Source organism: Medicago sativa, chromosome 8, assembly GCF_051527215.1.
Source record: "Medicago sativa cultivar Bolivia chromosome 8, Bolivia_mono, whole genome shotgun sequence".
Taxonomy (NCBI): domain Eukaryota; kingdom Viridiplantae; phylum Streptophyta; class Magnoliopsida; order Fabales; family Fabaceae; genus Medicago; species Medicago sativa.
In genome coordinates, this window is record NC_140756.1 from 31,831,384 (window position 1) to 31,851,494 (window position 20,111).

At 39.1% G+C, this 20,111-nt stretch overlaps 2 pseudogenes; one reads left to right on the top strand and one right to left on the bottom strand.

Moving 5' to 3' along the window:
- Positions 1–16,206: 16,206 nt before the first annotated feature.
- On the bottom strand, positions 16,207–17,435 carry LOC146898448 (mediator of RNA polymerase II transcription subunit 15a-like; annotated as a pseudogene).
- A 1,100-nt stretch (positions 17,436–18,535) lies between these two features.
- On the top strand, positions 18,536–19,278 carry LOC146898449 (uncharacterized; annotated as a pseudogene).
- The last annotated feature ends 833 nt before the right edge of the window (positions 19,279–20,111 follow it).

Below are 20,111 nucleotides of genomic sequence, written 5' to 3' on the forward strand. Positions count from 1 at the left end.
AGACATTGAATTGAATTGAAAGTTGACGTTGAGAGAAAGATTGAAAGAGGTGTTGAAAGTTGAAATTAACAGAGACACAAACATGGAATTGAATTGAAAGTTTAACAGAGACATAGGCATAGACATAGACATAGACACAGACATAGGCATAGACATAGACATAGACATAGACATTGAATTGAGAGTCGAGATTGAATTGTATTGGAAGTTGAGATTGAATTGAATTGAAATTGAGATTGGAAATGCAACATGTATGTATGGTATCATCAAATGTATGAGCACATAGAATGCATGATTATGCATGTATGAATGCTTGAAATGCATGATTGGTTTACAGTTTGGCAGGAAAGTTTCACAGAGACAGACAAAACATTGGAAGATTGGGCACGTGGTGGCTCGTGCTATAACATATACACATAGAAATCCTCTTTGGAGAGACCGTCGTTGAGAGACGTATCGAAACCATGGTTGAGGGCAATATATCATATCACATATACAAAACTTGCAGGAGAAGGAACCTTGGAAGATTCTTTGATACAGGTCGCCGTTGCTAGGCGTGTCAGTGCTGGGTAGACATTGGATGTTAGCATCTGTGGTCAATGCTTTTCATATCATTTTTCATTTTTTCATTTTTCATTTTCCAGTTTTCATTTTTCAATCCCATTTTTGCCTGAACCGCCCTTTCGGGTTTTCGATCCACCGGGAATAAATTCTTTTCATTGCCCCATTTCTGCCTGAATTGCCTTCACAGGTTGTCAATCAGCGGGGTGCTCCTTTTTGCCTAAGCTGCCCTTTTGGGTTTTCGACTTAGCGAGCTTTTCATTTTCATTTTCATTTTATCCCATTTTTCATTCTGTTTTTTCATTCTTGCCATTGACCACAGATCATCCTGGAGAACAACCTGCTCATAACATGTATTGAAATAGACATTGATATACATTTATTCATGCATGTTTCACTTGAATGTACCCTGTTGCTCAGGTTTGCTTTCAAAATAGACAGAGAAAGATTTTTCAATTTTCAAAGATGTTTGTTTCAGACATTGGCATTATCAAATAGAAAGAAAGTATTTTGTATATAGCATTGAAAATAGAAAGAAAATAGAATTTCAAACAAAAGCACAGGCTCAAATTGATGTAGAAGAGTGAAAGTCAGCCAAAGGCATAACTCCACGGATTTACAAAGCTTGGAAAATGGTAATTTTATTGGTTGGTGGTACATTGAACACGATGACCACTACATTTCATAGAAATTTTGAATTCACAAGTACAGAAGCTTCTGATGAAGACGATCATTGACAGCTGCAGATGCCCCAAGGAGTGATGGTGATTTGCCAGATATAGCTACTTGTCTTTCATTATCAATCTCATTTTTGCATGAACCGCCCTTTCGGGATATCGGCTCATCGAGACGCTCATTTTTGCCTGAGTTGCGTACAATCTCAGCGAGCTTTTCCATATTCATTTTTTTGTCCCTAACTTTTGCCTGGATCGCCCTTGCGGGTTTTCGATCCACCGGGAAGCGCATTTTTGCCTAGGCCGCCCTTTCGGGTTTTCGACCTACCACGCTGTTCTTTTCACATTTTTAGACAAAGTATTTCTTGACTATATCGGCATTTACCGGATTTGGAAGTTCAACACCATCCATGTGTGTAAGAATCAAAGCACCACCAGAGAAAGCCTTCTTGACAACATAAGAACCTTCATAGTTAGGTGTCCACTTGCCCCTTGGGTCGGGTTGCTGGCTTATCCTTCTTTTCAAAACAAGTTCGCCTTCCTTGAATTCTCGAGGTCGGACCTTCTTGTCAAAAGTATTCTTCATTCGCACTTGATACAACTGTCCGTGAGCCATAGCACCCATGCGTTTTTCTTCAATCAAATTCAACTGATCATACCGACTTTGACACCATTCAGCCTCAGTCAACTTTGCTTCCATGATCACTCGAAGAGATGGAATCTCCACTTCCAGAGGGAGAACTGCTTCCATACCATACACTAGAGAGAAAGGGGTTGCCCCGGTTGAGCTGCGCACCGTGGTACGGTAACCATGCAGGGCAAATGGCAGCATCTCATGCCAGTCTTTGTAGGTAGTGACCATTTTTTGAACAATCTTCTTGATGTTCTTGTTAGCGGCCTCAACTGCACCATTCATCTGAGGTCTATAAGGAGAAGAGTTGTGATGTTCAATCTTGAATTCTTCACATAAAGCTTGCATCATTCTATTGTTCAGATTGGAACCATTGTCATTGATGATCTTGCTGGGAACACCGTATCGGCAGATGATGTTATTCTTGATAAACTTCACTACCACTTGCTTGGTCACATTTGCATAGGAAGCAGCTTCAACCCACTTGGTGAAGTAGTCAATTGCTACTAGAATGAAACGATGTCCATTAGAAGCCTTTGGCTCGATTCTTCCGATCATGTCAATGCCCCACATAGAGAAAGGCCATGGGGAAGAGATAACATTGAGGTCATGTGGAGGTACATGAATCTTGTCAGCATAGATTTGACACTTGTGGCATCTCTTGGCATATTTGTAGCAGTCGTGCTCCATTGTCATCCAGTAATAGCCGGCTCTTAACAGTTTTCTTGCCATAGTGTGACCGGTAGCATGGGTTCCGAAAGTACTGTCATGTATGTCATGCATCAATTTCTCAGCTTCTCGTTTATCAACGCATCTCAGCAGAATCATGTCATAATTCCTCTTGTATAGGGTTTCTCCGTCCAGAAGGAATCTACTAGCCAATCTCCTCAGGGTCTTTTTATCTTTGTTGGAAGCACCAGGTGGATACTCATGATTCTGCAAGAACTGTTTGATGTCATAGTACCAAGGCTTTCCATCATTCACATCTTCATCAGCCTGACTATGCACTTTTTCAATAGTAAACACATGAGCAGGTCTATCAAGACGTTGCACCTTGATTATGGGCACATCGTTCCAGTGGTTCACCCGAAACATGGAAGACAAAGTATCAAGGGCATCGACCATCTGATTTTCATCCCGAGGGATGTGGTGTAGCTCAACCTTCGTAAAGTATGTCAACAGCCGTCTTGCATAGTCACGGTAAGGAATCAGTTTCTCATGATGGGTTTCCCATTCACCTTTTATCTGATAAATAACAAGGGCAGAATCACCATAAATTTCAAGGTGCTTAATTCTCATGTCAATTGCTTCTTTAATGCCCAAGATGCATGCTTCATACTCAGCCACGTTGTTTGTACATTCAAAAGTTATTCGAGCGGTGAAAAGAATATGGTGCCCCTGTGGAGCTACAATGACTGCTCCAATTCCTTTACCATAAGCATTGACAGCACCGTCAAATACCAATCCCCACTTGCTACTGGGATCTGGCCCTTCACTGATCAGTGGCTCTTCACAGTCTTTAGCTTTCAGATACATAATCTATTCATCAGGGAATTCAAACTTGATTGACTGGTAATCATCCAGAGGTTGACAAGCAAGATGCTCAGCAAGGATACTTCCTTTGATGGCTTTTTGAGCTTTATACACAATATCATATTCAGACAACAGCATTTGCCAACACGCAATGTACTTAATTGGATCCATTCGGGATATCAACCAAGTTGTATGATTCACCATATAATGACGCAGGCATTTGGCAGCCCAAACTAGAGCGCAACATGTCTTTTCGAGCATTGTATATCGAGTCTCACAGTCGGTGAATTTCTTGCTCAGATAATAGATAGGATGTTCTTTCTTTCCAGTCTCGTCTTGTTGACCGAGAACACATCCCATGGATTCATCTAATACTGACAAGTACATAATCAAGGGCCTTCCTTCCACTGGCGGGACAAGGATGGGAGGTTTTAACAGGTATTCTTTAATGCTATCAAAAGCTTCCTGACATTCATCATTCCATACAACAGGCTGATTCTTTCTGAGCAATTTGAAAATTGGTCCGCAAGTAGCAGTCATGTGAGATATGAATCTAGATATATAATTTAGGCGCCCGAGGAAGCCTCTGATCAGCTTTTCAGTTTGAGTAGCCGGCATCTCTCTGATGGCCCGGACTTTGTCAGGATCAACTTCGATGCCTCTTTGGCTGATGATGAAGCCTAGCAGCTTTCCAGATCTTACACCGAATGTACATTTGTTGGGATTCAACCGCAGCTTGTACTTTCTCAACCTTTCAAACATCTTTTTCAAGTATACAACATGCTGCTCTTCGTCACTTGATTTCACAATCATATCATCTACATATACTTCAATCTCTTTGTGAATCATATCATGAAACAGAGTAGTCATACCCCTTTGATAGGTAGCACCAGCATTTATCAAGCCGAAAGGCATTACCTTATAACAGAATGTTCCCCATGGAGTGATGAAGGACGTCTTTTCCCTATCTTCAGGCGACATCCGTATCTGATTATAGCCCGAAAAACCATCCATAAAGGAGAACACTTTGGATTGAGCAGTACTGTCAACAAGTACATCAATATGAGGCAATGGGAAGTTATCTTTTGGACTAGCTTTATTCAAATCCCTGTAGTCAACACACATCCGAACTTTCCCATCTTTCTTTGGCACTGGTACAATGTTGGCGATCCACTCAGGATATTCAGCTGTCATGAGGAAACCCGCATCAATTTGCTTTTGCACCTCAGCCTTAATCTTAAGAGCCATGTCTGGACGAGACCTTCTCAATTTCTGCTTGACGGGAGGGCATTCAGGTCTTGTCAGTATCCGATGCTCCACAATCTTGGGATCTAGACCCGGTGTGTCTTCATAGGACCATGCGAAGACATCTGGATAATCATGGAGAAGCTGAGTAATCTTCTTTTTTACTTCTGGCTCAAGTGCAGCACCAATTTTGATCTCCCGTTTGTTTTCTTCGGTGCCCAGATTGACGAGCTCGATTTCTTCCTGGTGAGGCTGAATGGTTCTTCTTTCTTGCTCAAGCAGTCGAATGATCTCATATGGTATCTCTTCGTCACCTTCCTCATCTTCGGCTTCATATACCGGGAATTCAAAATTTGGAGGAAACGTAGGGTCACTGTGCTCAACGGGTTTATTATGGTTCAATCTGCATAATATGATTGGGATGATTTTAGAAAAAGGTTTTTTCCATGCAGATTTTTGAAATTAATAAGAAAATAAGGACGTTTTGGTTTTTTCTGGCATTACCATTATTTCCAAGAAAAAAAAAGCACTAAAAAGTAAAAAATCAAAAAGTCGCGGAAAAGACGACAACTTTTATTGATAACGGCAATGCCGAAACAAACATGCCCTTACAAAGACATCACTTTCACCTTGGGAAGAGCGAAAGGATTGTTATTTTGAAAACAAAGAAAAGCATGAGCAACAAGACACATTACATGGAGGTATGCATGACTAAAGGAATATCAACGGCCTCCCAATTTCTCACGGTGCCTCCTGGTACAACAAACACAGGCACATAACTACTTTCAGCAGCATCTTCGGCAATAGTGTTGATAAACCCATCACTATAAAAAGTTCCTGTTGAAACGCCTGAGGTCGGGGAGAAGCCAAGGCCCTCTTTGCGCTTATTCTCCAAAATTTGTATCACTTTGCCCCAGCCAGCAGCTTGCCCTTCTTGAACAGCTTTCTGGGCGTCTTTCAATGAAGCCATAGTAGCATTAGCTCTCCGGGGTTCCGCACCTTCAACAGTCAAGCTTTGAAATGACGTCCCTTCAGCGGACCCTGCTTCAACACAAGAGAAAGATGACACTTGGCTAACCAGATACACCTCTTCACCATGTACAGTGACAAGCTTACCATCCCTCACAAACTTGAGCTTTTGATGCAGAGTGGAAGTTACTGCCCCAGCATCGTGAATCCACGGTCTTCCGAGGAGGCAACTGTAAGAGGCGTTGATGTCCATGATTTGGAAAGTGACTTGGAACGTCTCCGGTCCAAATGGTAATTGGCAGATCTACTTCTCCGAGAACATCCTTACGAGTTCCGTCAAAAGCCTTAACCAAATAGCTGCTTCCCCTTAGAGAAATTCCATGATGACTCAACTGTCTCAGTGTAGACTCAGGCATTACATTTAAGGACGATCCAGTGTCCACCAACACATTGGATATCATGTCAGACTTACAGTGCACTGAGATATGCAAAGCTAAGTTGTGGTATTTCCCTGCTTCGGAGAGTTCATCGTCACCAAACCACAAGTTATTACAAGCAGTAATGTTACCCACTATTCCGTCGAACTGATCCACGGAGACTTCATGATCAACATAGGCATGTTCCAGCACTTTCATCAACACTTTCCTGTGAGCTTCTGAGCTTAGGAGCAAAGACAAGATGGATATTTTTGACGGAGTTTGCAGCAGCTGGTCTACAATCTTATAATCACTCTTTTAAATGAGCCTCAAAATCTCGTCCAGATTAGACTCTTCAATAGACTGGCCCGATGGGCTGGCATTCTTGTCAACAGGAGGAGCTACCGGTGGAGTTACTATGGCAGCAGGTGTAACAACCTTCTTCTGGAACAAGGGTGGACGGACCCTTCCACTTCTCAGAGTTGCAGTTTCTTCAGCAATGTTACTAACCGCAGCTGGGGATACCAGAGGCACTTCTACCCCATTCTCAATCATAGTCGCATCATACTTGTAAGGGATTGCTTTAGTAGAGGCATACGATACCGGGCCAGGTAGCCTGATCACCAAGGGTTCGACCTTCCTTGTCTGAGGTACACTTTTGGTAGGGAAATCATGAAATACTGACACAATCATACAAACGTCACTAGCAACCAAGTGCTTGTTGTCCATTAGACTCTGTATATCACCTTGCACGGTACAACAACCCATAGGATTCTGAAGGCACTCTGAACAGGAAGCATGATCGTGATTAAACAAGGAAGCTTGGAAAAGCTTGATATGTAGCGGCATCAGAGGAGTAGCAACATTACGGACATCTAAAGTGGGAGCCTCTCGAGGAATCCGAGATGTTTCAATCTTATCAAGAGCACAGACTCCTTCGAAAGCCTCGATCATGTTAACAGCCGCATGGTTTGGAAGTGGATTGTCAAGAACGTGTGGGACACTATTTTCGAAGGTCAACTGACCCCTGTCTATTAGATCTTTTACAACGTACTTCAGAGCATAGCAACCTTCAACATCGTGGCCCTGAGCGCCCTGATGGAATTCACATTTGAGATCCTGTTGGAACCTGGGAGGCAATGGCGTAGGCGGAGGCTTTCCTGGTCTGGTGACGCAATGCCCTTTAGCAAGTAGGGTTGGGAACAGGTCAGCATACCGCATTGGTATTGGTGGAAAATAAGGCTTAGGCCGAGGGCCCTGTTGTTGCGGCTGTTGCTGTTGAGCAAGAGGCTGCTGTTGTACCTGCTGAGCAATGGCATTTACGGGCACTGGTGGTTGACCCGGTGGCAGCGGATATTGTTGGTAGAACGGTGGGAAGAAAGGATGTTGAGAGTACGACATATATTGGTAGGGTAGAGGTAACTGAGCAGCATTAATAGGAGCGACAATAGCTGTAGACTGGTTACCGGATACCATCCCTACTTCGGATTTCTTCTTCTTATGGTGGCCATTACCGTACTTCTTTGGCGCACTAGCTGAGGACTCACCTTTTTCAAGAATAATGATGCCTTCTCTGACAGCATCCTCTAGATGAGTTCCCATAGTAACCATGTCGGAGAAGTTATTTGGTGCAGAGACTATCATTCTTTCAACATATTCCTTCTTCAAAGTTTTCAGGAATGTCTGTGTCAGTTCTTCCTCATCAAGCCGAGGAGAAATACGGGCAGCTGCCCCTCCCCATCTCTGAGCATATTCACGGAAAGTTTCGCCCGCCTTCTGAGACAAAGACTTAAGAGAATCCCTATTCGGCTTCAAGCGGGTGTTAAACTCATAATGATTTTCAAAAGCAGCGGCGAGTTCCTCAAAAGTATGGATATTGTCTTTACTCAAGCCATTGTACCAGTCTGCCTCATCTTCCGTCAGGCTATCCTGGAAGCAGTGGATCATCAGCGCATCATTATCTGCGTAGTTGGCCATCTTTCGGATGTACCGAATGACGTGGCTATGTGGACAAGAAGATCCATTGTATTTGTCAAAATCCGGCACTTTGAACTTCTTAGGAATCTCAAATCGGGATACCAGGCATAGATCACGAGCCTTAGCAGAAACACCGTTCCCACGGCTAGCTTTGACCTCGCGGAGCTCTCCAGCTAGCTCTCTCAACTGTTCTCTCATAGCCTCCACTACAGGGTCCTGTCCGCGCGGAGTGTCAACATCGATTATCTGTTGCACAGTGTGCACAACAGGATCGGTAACAACAGTAGTCATTTGAGGCATAGAGGTAGTTGTAGAAGCAAAAGTTGTTGCAGGAATCTGTCCTGGATTGGCAATACCAGAAATACCGGCTGCAGTATTAGGAGCATAGAAGGATAAGAGTCCATAAGGGCGCCCATTGGGCATAACAAACCGAGCATCAGAAGCTACTGTGGACAATGGGATGGATGGGATCATTTCAGTAGTAGCTGGAACAGCCGTGGCCGGTTGTTCTTGGGCAGCCAGCAAGGTAGACATAGTGTCATGAGCCTTGGCCAAGTCTTCTTTCTTAGCAGCCAATTCGGCGCGGAGCTGACCATTCTCTTCTTCGAAATTAGCCATGTGTCTCCTTTTATATAATCTGGTTTGATGAATTCTGGTTGGTTGGTAAACCTTACGAGCACGAGCCACCTTTCAGACTGCGGCAGAAGAACCAGGAGGTAATGAGCATAAGGGGAGTCTTGTTTTTTGGTGACCAATGTATGATGCATATGATGCATGATATGTACAGATGCATATGCAAAAAGACTCCTTTTGTGTTATCGAAGGGTATTTAGACAAATTAGGACTTTTGTAAACATTACTACACAACAATTAACATAAATGGGAAACAAACAACCAACATATAGTTTTACAGGAAGATTCCCTTTGAAATGCCAAGCCAAGGGATAGACTTTAAAATCTAAAACACATAAATAACAACTGGAAACACCGACAAGAAAACAGGAATCCTCAAGCATAGGAAGTAGAAGGATCATCCTCAGACTCAGACTCGTAGCTGCAATATCGGGCATAGAAGTCACGGGCCCCCCTAGCCCTCTTGGAATCCCTCATGAGCAACTTATCTTTTTCTTCAATTTCTTTTCTAGCCTTAGCCAACTCCTTCTTCAACGTCAAAACGTCATGAGTCTTCTGCTCATCTTTTCCATCCAAAGTCATGATCAGATTCTCAGCCTCATAGTATCTAGTCTTCCACTGATGCTTCTCTCGGCTCTCCATAGCTAGATGCTCTTGATACACTTCCTGAGTAGGCAGAGGTAGAGGCAAAGGCATGGTTGGAATAGATGTAAACACATATCTCATGGCGGGGTAAGGCATGCCGATCTTCTCAGTCTGGTTTATTACCCATTGAGTATAGACCTCATGAGCAATACCGGATCTCACACCCATATGCTTCACATCTTTCTTCCGAATTTTGGACCAAGCCTCTATGAAATCTTCTCTTATTCCTGTAGGAGCATTGAAGTAGTGGAAGAAATAAGGAGATGTAGCAAGATAGATGGGCTTCTCTTTCATCGAGAAACCAAATTGTCGCAAGGCGAGCTCCGGGTTATAGTTGATTCCACCCCGGGTACCAAGAAGAGGTACATTAAGAAACTTTCCACCACCGAAGATAATTTCTTTGACCCTAGCGGCGGGAGTGAGCCAAACCACTTCGTTAGGGGTGAGAGCCATAATCCGCTGTGAAATAGTCCAATTCTCTGGATTATCATGGAAAGACTTCGGAAGGTGCGAAATAAACCACCTGTATAGGAGAGGTACACATCAAAGAATGTATCCACGACCCTTGCCAGATCGATCGTGAATAGAATGGTATGTGTCAGCCAGCAAAGTAGGAACCGGATTCTTGGAGCGGAAGATCACAATAGCATTCATATCCACGAAGTCATTAAGATTTGGAAAAAGGATAAGCCCACAGATGAGTAGTGCAAGGATAGCCTCGAGAGTGTCCTGACAAGTAGTTTTGAGATTGGCTTTCTCAAGTAGATACTTCGAAGTGAACCCTCAGATGTGAGCCTTAGTGACAAGATTCTTGGAGACATCAGAGGTCTTGAGATGGAGATCACGGGCAATAATCAAAGGAATAGGAGGATGTTCAAGACCCGTGAAAGGTGTCGCTTCGGCTATGGATAAACCTGTCAAGGAAGAATAAGCCTCAAGAGTAGGCACCAACTGAAAGTCAGGAAAAGTGAAGCACCGATACTCCCGATTATAGAATTGCACTAGAGTATACACAAGCTTCTCCTCCACATTAGTCCGGAGAAGAGTAAGTAAGTCCCCGTAACGATGTCGGAAACCGGTCGGATCCTCGATCTTGAGTGCCAAGTCTCTCAAACTAGCCAAATCAATCTTCATGAATTTGTAGGACTTAGTCTTCCCCATTCCTACAATGTTTACAAATTCAATTTGTCTAAGCCCTTCGATAAATGCATGCAAAAAGGGTTTATGCATGTATGCATGATCACATTCAAGTACGGAGAGAACATGGTGGGTTAAGGTTTAAAGTCACGGAGTCATGGGTGGACACGGTGTCCGGTGATACTAGGGTTTTGGGTAATAGTAACCGGGTTCTAAAAAGTTCCCAAGTCGCAACCTCTCCCACGCATATCATAGTGCCACGAGACAAACACTCGCTCCATGATTATTCGCGAGAAGGTCTAACTTGAGTGTAGTATCGTGTGACGACTAAAACTCGAGACAACACTCGGTTTAGCCTCCGCACTACATCCTAAAAAAAGGCCATGGATGGGTTCGGTTATCTACGGTCCATAGCGTCATAGAACAATTGGAAGCAAAGTGCCTAAACGCGACAAACACGCGCCGACAACATCACCCCCAAAATGCCTCAGCTATGTGGGATTGATCGCATAATCCAATACACGAGGCAACCCTCGGAATGAATTGTCGATTATATCCCCCCTAATCTTAAGTTCACTCAGCCCGGGTGTAGGACTTTAATATTCTCACCCCCACACGTTTGCAAAAGAAATTAAACAAGTAAGCACGTATAGCAAAAAATAGGTAAAGCGTAAGCGTAAGAAATAAAGAGTAGGTGTAACTCTCAAATCTCCCCAGTGAAGTCGCCAGCTGTTTTATCTTGGTTTTTCGGGTGTCAAGCATTGATCAAGCTTGGACCTTTTTAACCTTTGATATCTCATTTTTTCTTGGGAAGGGAAAAATAAGAAAAACCCTTGATAATCGAGGTCCGGGAGTTGTTTTCGCTATAGGAAGGTGTTAGGCACCTATAACGACTATAGTATTCTATAGGAACCGTCTTTACTTTCTACACACGCGCTTTATTTTTAAATGCTATTTGAAAATGTTATTTACACCTAAGGGTTTGCTAGGTTAAGAATTGGAGGGAGAAGAATGTGTTTGAATTTTTGTTTTATTGGACTTGGAGAAGTTTTGACTTCTTGCCTACATACCCTTTTAAGGGATCAAACTCCATGTAGTTCTCTTCCAAAAAGAGTTTTTATTTTTGTTGGTTGATTTTAAGTTTGAAAATGGAATTTTGAAGAATTGAGATGAGAGGCCTCAAGGGCATAAGCATTGGGAAAATGTGAGGTGGAATTAGTCATTTTGCAAAAAGGTCTAAGTATGGTTAAAAATTCATTGAGATTTATTTAAGAAAACAAAGAGAAAAAGGGAGGAGTTTTGACTCCTATTTTTTTGGAAAAAGGTTTTCAAGTGAGATTGTTCACGTTTTTTTGGAAAATGATTTTTGACTAAGTTTCAAATCCTAAGCATACATCTAAAACATGCATACCCTAAACATACATCTAAAGCATGCATACCCTAAACATACATCTAAAGTATCCATGTGAGGTGTGTGCTTGTGTCGGTGAGTGTCGGTGTACATGTTTAGAGTCCATTGTCCTTTTACATCATTGGCCTAGATACACACTACTATCCTTGCGAGAACTTAATCTCGCATAAAATGAATTAAAGCAAAATAAAGTGCTAGAAATTAAAAGGGGAAGGAGGAGATGGAATATGGAATGCTTATGATGTATGAAACATGGAACAAAGGGGTTAGTAGCACATGATATAATATCAAGATGTAAAAGCAAGTAAAATTACCATAACGAAAGTAAGAAAATTACCACAAAAACATAGCAAAATAATGCAAAATATAGCTAAAATCACACCACAAAATGCAAAAGTCACATGACTTATGATTCTCACAATTCAACACATTTTCAAGACATGAATTCAGATTTTATGATGAGAACCAAAGTAACATGATAGACTTTGCATTTTAAAGTGAATTTAGACATATTTACATCATTTATTCACAAACAAAAACTTGCAAAGCAAGCAACTAAGCATCATACACACACATATGGTAAAAACATATTCAAACAGTAGCAAATCTTCACAAAATCATATATCATGAACCACAAACATTTATCAAGAATTGGAATTGAAATCAAGCAATTTTCACAAGTTTTTTAACATGAAATTCAAGAAATAAAACAAGAAAACATCACAATATTTTTTAACAATTTTCAGATAAAAACTAACACAAAAAAGATCATAAAAAAACAGGAATATACACAAATTTTTATAGAATTTTCCAAAGCATTTTGAACATAACAGAGGTGTGAAAATCAAAAGTCAGTGTGCAGGTAGCAAAAAAACAAGTAAAACACAAGATCTGCAGAAAAGGAGGCCCAAGCCCAAGGTCTTGATGGATCCGGAACATTCAAACGCCTCAGAGGCGTTGGATTGATCCGATCTCATCAAAACACTAGATCCAAGGGTTGGAAATACGTAGCGCATGGTAAGCAGGTTCAGGTGCACAAAAACTTCACATCATAAGCATACGCGTGGCGAACCACTGATCTAACGGTTGAGATCTTGAGAAGTGAAACGAACCGGACCGGCATGGTTTAAGCAAACCGATCAGTTCAAAACTGTTTTTTAAAAAGAAGAAAGGACCGGTTCGCCTCACCTATCACTCTCCTTTCTCTCTCTAGGTTTTTTTTTGTAGAGAGAGATGCTCTGCAAAACTCTCCTTTCCTCCGGTCTTCTTCTCCGGTGAACTCAACGTCGCCGGTACGGTGGTTCTCCAAAGGCGCCGCCGTACCAGAGTGATTTTCAAAGCTTTTCTTACATCGTTGAGTTCATCTTTTCTTCCTCTTTATGATTTTGAAATTATTTTCTTGAAAAGAGGCTTAGATCGGAGTAGATCTACAACTAAACCTTTCGGTTTTAACGGTTTTCGAAGCTTTTTGTCAAAATCTTTGGATTGAAACCTCCTACTCTCGGATTTACACCGATCTAAGCTTAATCATGCGAAGAAGATGAAATTTAAAGCAGAGGAAGGAACGATGAGGATTTACCTCGGTGTGAATCGGAGAATCGAGCGAAAACGGAGGGAAAACTTCGAGTTGTCTTCTGGTGAGTTCTTTGATTCACAAACCGAAAATAAATCGGTGAATCTTTGTTTCCTTCTTCATTTTCTGCTTCTTCTCTGCGATTGTACCGAACCAGTTCTTCTCACTTCGATCTCTATTCTTCTCGTCTTCTCTGTGATCGTTCAAATTCATCACTTCAGTGATGAATCTGAGCTTGAATTGCAGAGAGGAAGGTTCGGTGATGATGATTCTCCGTAGAATCTCTGAGAACCTTTGTGAATTCGTTGCAATTGGTTGTGAATTGAAATTCTAGAAAATTAGGGTTCATAGATGAAGATGAATCTTCATCATGTTCTTGGGAGAATTCGGTTTTGGATTGTAACTGAATGGAGAGAGAAAATATTTTCTGTTTCTGTGGTTGTGATGTGTTGGCAGAGAATGAATGGAATTGATTACTGTGCATTGATGAGATGGCTCCTTAAATAGGCTGCCATGTGTTGCCTTAGACCACTAAGCTCTTGACACCTGTCCCTGGAACTGAACAACTCGGCCTTGTTGAATTTTAACACTTGAGGACTTTTCTGCAATTTTGGTGAACTTGAAGGACTAATCTGCAATTAATTAAAAGGACAAGGACCAAACTGCAAAAAGAAAAAGGACTAAAACAGAATTTAAAAACTTTAGAGGACTATAATGCAAAAAGGACTAAAAAATAAAACTAAAATTAAAATTGAATTAAAATTGGTAATTTGGAAAAAAAACTTAAAGTGAAACAAAATAAAAAACACAAAAAGGACTAAAATGAACCAACTACAGAATGAGGTACTTCAAAGTAACCTCTCTCTGTCAAAATTTTATGTGAAATGACCAAAATGCCCCTAGGGAGTAAACTGACTCAAAATGACTCAAATGCAATTTTTGAAATGAATTTTATCATAGAATTAAAGCAAGGATTTATACAAACTAAATGAAAAGACTCAGAGGCAATTTTCAGGGATTAAAAGGAGTTTTAATACAGGAAATGACTAAAATGCCCTTTTTCATGATTTTTGCAAATAAGATTGAAATAAAATGCAGAGAAATATGCAATTGATCAGAGACAAATTCAAATGACTTGAGATGCAAGAAAAACCTTTGTGTGGTTTCAAATGCAAGAAAACATAGACAAAATCACAATTGAAAAGATTTTCAAACACAGACAGTAGAAATATGCAAATACAGCAGAGTAAAATATCAGAGTAAACAGTAACAAATAGGCAATCTCTCAAAGGTCAAAGAAACATATCAGAGATAGAAAACATTTTTAGCAAATATTTTTTGGTCCAAAATTAGGGTATAACACCTAGTTTCCAATTTCAAAATTCCATCTTCAAGTCTCCATATTAGCCTCCTCATCTTTACCTATAAAAATAAAAAGAAAATATGAATAATAACACAGTTCAACATTGAGAATATCACTCCTAAAAAACAAAGAAAATATTAACAACTTTAGTGAGAATTAATTTAGTACCATTTATATTATCTTCATTATTCCTTGGACTAGGGGAATTCAAAAGAGTTAGGAACACTAGAAGCAACAGTAACCTATATCACAAAATAGAAAATAGCAAATAAAGATTAGTATTAAATCAAGAGTATTGCTAAATGGTGCGAACCACCACATGCGAAATTCAACGAATTGTGTAACACAAACACAAAACTAGCATTAATTATTTTTATAAAACGTAATAATATAAATCCCCATGTTCCGGAATACACTGATGGATGGGGTTAAAATTACTTTTTTAAATAATAAATAATAATAACAACACTCACATTTAGTTGAATACATGGGGTGGTGGGTGTTCGTCAAGCTTTGTTTAACCGTTATTCGCACCAACATGCATTTCTCTTAAATCAATGATACAACTTATATTTTTATAAGAAGATTAGTAAATTTGGATGTACCTATCTAACAGCTTGTATTATCTCATTCACATCTTCTCCAGAAAATTGACTTTCAATCAAAGTCATGACATTTGCTAACAAGCCCTCCATAGTCTTAACTCTATCACACAACTCTTCGTTTTTAGACAAATCAACATTTCACACAACTCTTCGTTTTTAGAAAGGTAACATTATCTCTCAATCAAATGTTGATTTTATACAAAATCAACATTTGATTTTATAGGTAACTATTTTGCTAACAAGTCCTCCATAGTCTTAACTCCTATATTGCTAACATGCTAAAGCATCTTAACTATATTTTACAAGACACACAACAAACAATACTCTATTCACTCCTAGTTTTCCATATCTCACCAAAGCATCATTACGCTACCATCAATGTAAATATCTTGACGTCCACGCATAAATCCTTTTTCATGTAAAAACCAAACAAACATGTTATATTTTTATTGTTTTTAAATTCAACTCACCCAATAAAAAAATACAAAAATCAAACGTTTTCATCAATAAACATTGAGAGACTTTTGTCCCTATATAATTGACATCCTGATACTTCGAACAATTTTGTTTATTGATTGCGCCACTTTCTACAATTGGTATAAAATATTAGTCGTAATAATACGCATTTTAGTGTATTACTTATAATATGTATGACTTAGTTGTGCTTTTTTAGAGAACCAATATTCAACCAACTTACGATATTGAACTTCGTCAACCCTCACATCATGTAATGCAGCTACAACTTCTTCTAATGTTTTACTTGAGTCAAATTCAGCTGCCTTTAAATAATCAGCCAGTTGTCTCCATTTTTCATTCAAATCAGATTTTATCATTTATCGCACCAAAGGGTGTGACTTAAGGTGAAAATCACACAATAAGGTAAAAGTTTCACCCCCATTAGCATGTGCGTAATCAAGGATATTGGCTACTCGAGCACAACGTTCCCATTCTCTAGTAATATCCTTGATCAACCATTGTTTATTCAAGCTCTGCAGATTAAATCTCAACTTTCCTTTCACTCTCTCAAACAGATCTTTCAGGTTGTCACTGTAAGAGAAAAAGTCACAAAAGCACAAACCACATAGCTTGAAAATAATTAAAACCCAGCACTTAATTGCTCACTTGTATCATGAATCACATGACTAACATGTAACATCTATTTCTTATCTACTTCAATACATATCAACTTTGCATTGTTATATTAGCACAAAGAACCATTCTTGTATCTATAGTAGGAATTCTTTTAACAATAATGTTTGTAACACAATGCAATGCAGTACTTTTGTAGAAGATTATAATCCAATTACATTTTGATGGTTTTATTTTCAAATAGTGCACAGTAAATCAATATTCCTCATTTTCCAAATTTTCTATAGTAGGAAGTAAACAATTCACTCAGAGAAGCTTCTAACCATTATAGACAAAATAGTCTCAAAGTAAACAAAATAACTTGATAACTACTCAAAATTAGATATATAATTGCTCAAGAGTATAAATGTAAGAGAATACAATCATAGTCTCTGACCTGACTTTCAATGGCACTTTGTCAAGTATCACAAGAGAGGAAGATGGATAGCAAGCAGGAATCAGCAACCGCAGTGGTTTGATCAATGACTTTTTATCAGAAGTGAAAAGAGATACGAGGTCCTGATTAGTCACTGCATTGAAAAGGATATTAACAGCTAATCCTTCACTTTTTTTTTGTAGCTGCTCCGAGCGCACTATTCACATTTCCCTTTTCAATAACAACCTCACAATCGAACGACCGATTTTTTATATCTCATACTTCTGCTAAAAAAATATGATTTTCCTCCTAGAGTTAACAATGTGACAGTGATATTCTTGTAAGAAAAGAGAAAAATAAATACTGGTATAATTTCTTGTGGTTTTTTATCGTAGAAAAAAAAAGGAAGGAATTTACCAGCGGTTGAGGACGCTTTGCTTTAAATGTGAATTCATTCATGTTAGAGTCTGCAGCTTCAGTCAACTGATTGAAATTGTCGCCTGTGCTAGCTAAAATGCAAGGAGAATCATAGGCAGTTGCAACAAAGCTGCGAGGCATTTTCCATTATGTGGCAACAAATCAATGGTAGTCACATTCTATCTCGTGAATATGCAACAATATGAAATGCAAATTAAACACTTCAGTGGCGAGAGACCGCACCTTCCTGAATAATAAAGTCTGGTAGTACTAGTTCATCCGACATCTCTGGCAGTTCATTAATTTTTTTTTTGCCTCTGGTAATGCATCATTCAAATGAATCATCTTTTTAATATCAGCAACAGCTGCACTCAAAGCTTCAGGCGAAATGGATGTAAGCTGAAAATAGTATCAGAATCAGACAAACCAAATGAGGAGCATGCTAAACTTTAGGCCAACCGCATTAATAAGTCTCTGCACTGCAGAACTTTTCACATCAGAACCGGGTGCAGATTTTCGAGAAACTTGATCTTTAACCAAGGGAAAAGGAGAAATCCTCTGAGTGCTGATGTTCAAACCAAATGTTTCCGTTGCTGAAATCCTTAGAGTACCGATACTTGAACTAAATGTTTGAGTTGCTGAAATCCTCTGAGTGTTGGTGTTCAAACCAAATGCTTCCATTGCTGAAATCCTTGGAGCACTGATACTTGAACCAGATGTTTGAGTTGCCTGTGGTGCAAGGTATGTCTGTTGTTGAAAAGTACTGCCAGTGCCAGGGCCTTAAATAAAAATATGAAGTAAAAAAATGTTTGTTAGTAGTCTCTCTTATTTAGATAATATAAAAGGTAATTTAAAATTCTACAGAAAAGAGTGATGATTACCTTGTACAATCGGCGTTTGATTTATAATCCTATGAGTGTTGGTGTTTAAACCTAATGTTTCTTTTGCTGAAATCCTTGGAGCATTGATACTTGAACCAAATGTTTCCGTTGCTGAAATCCTCTGAGTGTTCGTGTTCAAACCAAATGCTTCTGTTGCTAAAATCCTTGGAGCATTGATACTTGAACCAAATGTTTCCATTGCTGAAATACTCTTAGTGTTGGTATTCAAACCAAATGCTTCCGTTGCTGAAATCCTTGGAAGCATTGATACTTGCACCACATGTTTGAGTTGCTCGTGGTCTAAGGTATGTATGCTGTTGAACACTGGACTACCTTGTGACTTCAATCACATGCAAAAAAAAAAAAAAATTTGCCCAACATGTGAATGCTGATAGTTCTTACAATTACTTGAAGTCTTTTGATTTTATATTTATTTTGCATTTGAAGAAAGAAATTATGGGGACAACATATTTGCTTTGTCAAGTCTTGCAAAAACAATTTCAGGATGTTGTTAATGCTATGCTTTTGGTTCATTCAACAAAAGCTCTTATTCAAAATTTGAGAGAAAATGGTTGAGATAAGTTATTTACCAATGTGGTGTGTTTTTGTGAAAAGCATGGTATTCAGATTCCTAACCTCAATGATTGTCACTCAACAACAAGATTTGGACGTTCTCGTCTTGAAGAGATTCAGGTCACAATAGAGCATTATTTTAGAGTTGAATTTTTTCACTACCATTGACAAACAATTACAAGAGTTGAATATTAGATTTAGTGAGCAAGCAATGAATTTGTTTGACTCTAAGTCGTGTTTTGTATCCTTAGGATAGATATAAAGCTTTTGACATTGACACTATATGCGCTCTTGTTGAAAAATATTATCCCATGGATTTTAGTGATCAAGAGAAGATTAATTTGGCATTTCATCTTTGACATTTGCTTTTTGAAACTCGCCAATCATCAACTTTGAAGAGTTTATCAACTATTCAAGAATTATGCTCATGTTTGGCTATGACTAAACAAACCAAAAAATACTTCTTGATTGATAAGTTGTTGCGTCTTATTACGACACTTCAAGTTTCTACACTCTACAGCCACAATTAATTAAAAGATCTTTTTCTGCAATGAAAATTATCAAGTCCAATTTGAAAAACAAGATTGGACCTGAGTTTCTAGCAGATAACAAGTCAGTTTATATTGAAAGGGAGATTAGTGCATATATTAGTTCTGAGTCCATTATTACCGATTTCAAGTCACTCGCAAAGCGTAAAGTGTCACTTTAAGTATTTAATGACTGACTTATATATTATGTAGTTTAAATTTTGAATGATCGATTTTTAATCGATTACAACTTAAATGTGTTGTATGCTGTCGCGTCATTTTTCGGAGATCAAGGCTATTTGATTAGCTTTTTGACTCACTAAATTTATTTCACGACCGAACATTTAATTTTTTAAGAAAAGGGGAAAAAAGTTCAAACACCCCATTTTGAAAAGATTTAGGGTTCGGGGGTTAGTTACATAAAGGGAAGGTGTTAGCACCCTTTATGTCCGTAGTACTCTACGGGAACCTCTTGGTTTTATCTAAATAATGTGCTATAAACTTGCTTGTTTTTGAAAAAGGATTTTTGAAATGATAAAAGAAAAGGAGGACCTAATTATCTACATTTTATTGATTTGGAAGGACAAGGTCCTCTGCCTACGTACCCGTGAAGGATCAAAATCACGTAGTTCGTGGTTACAAAAACTAACGTTTGATTGGTTGAGTGTTTTTTATTAGTTTTGAAAAAGGTTTTGAAATAAAAGCCAAAATGGCGAAGTAAGCTTGTTTGTATTTTTTATATTAAAGGAAAGAGACTCAAAATGAAATTAGATTGATTAATGTTTGATTTAAGAAAATAAAAAATAAAAAAAACGTCACTTGATTTAAGATCAAGG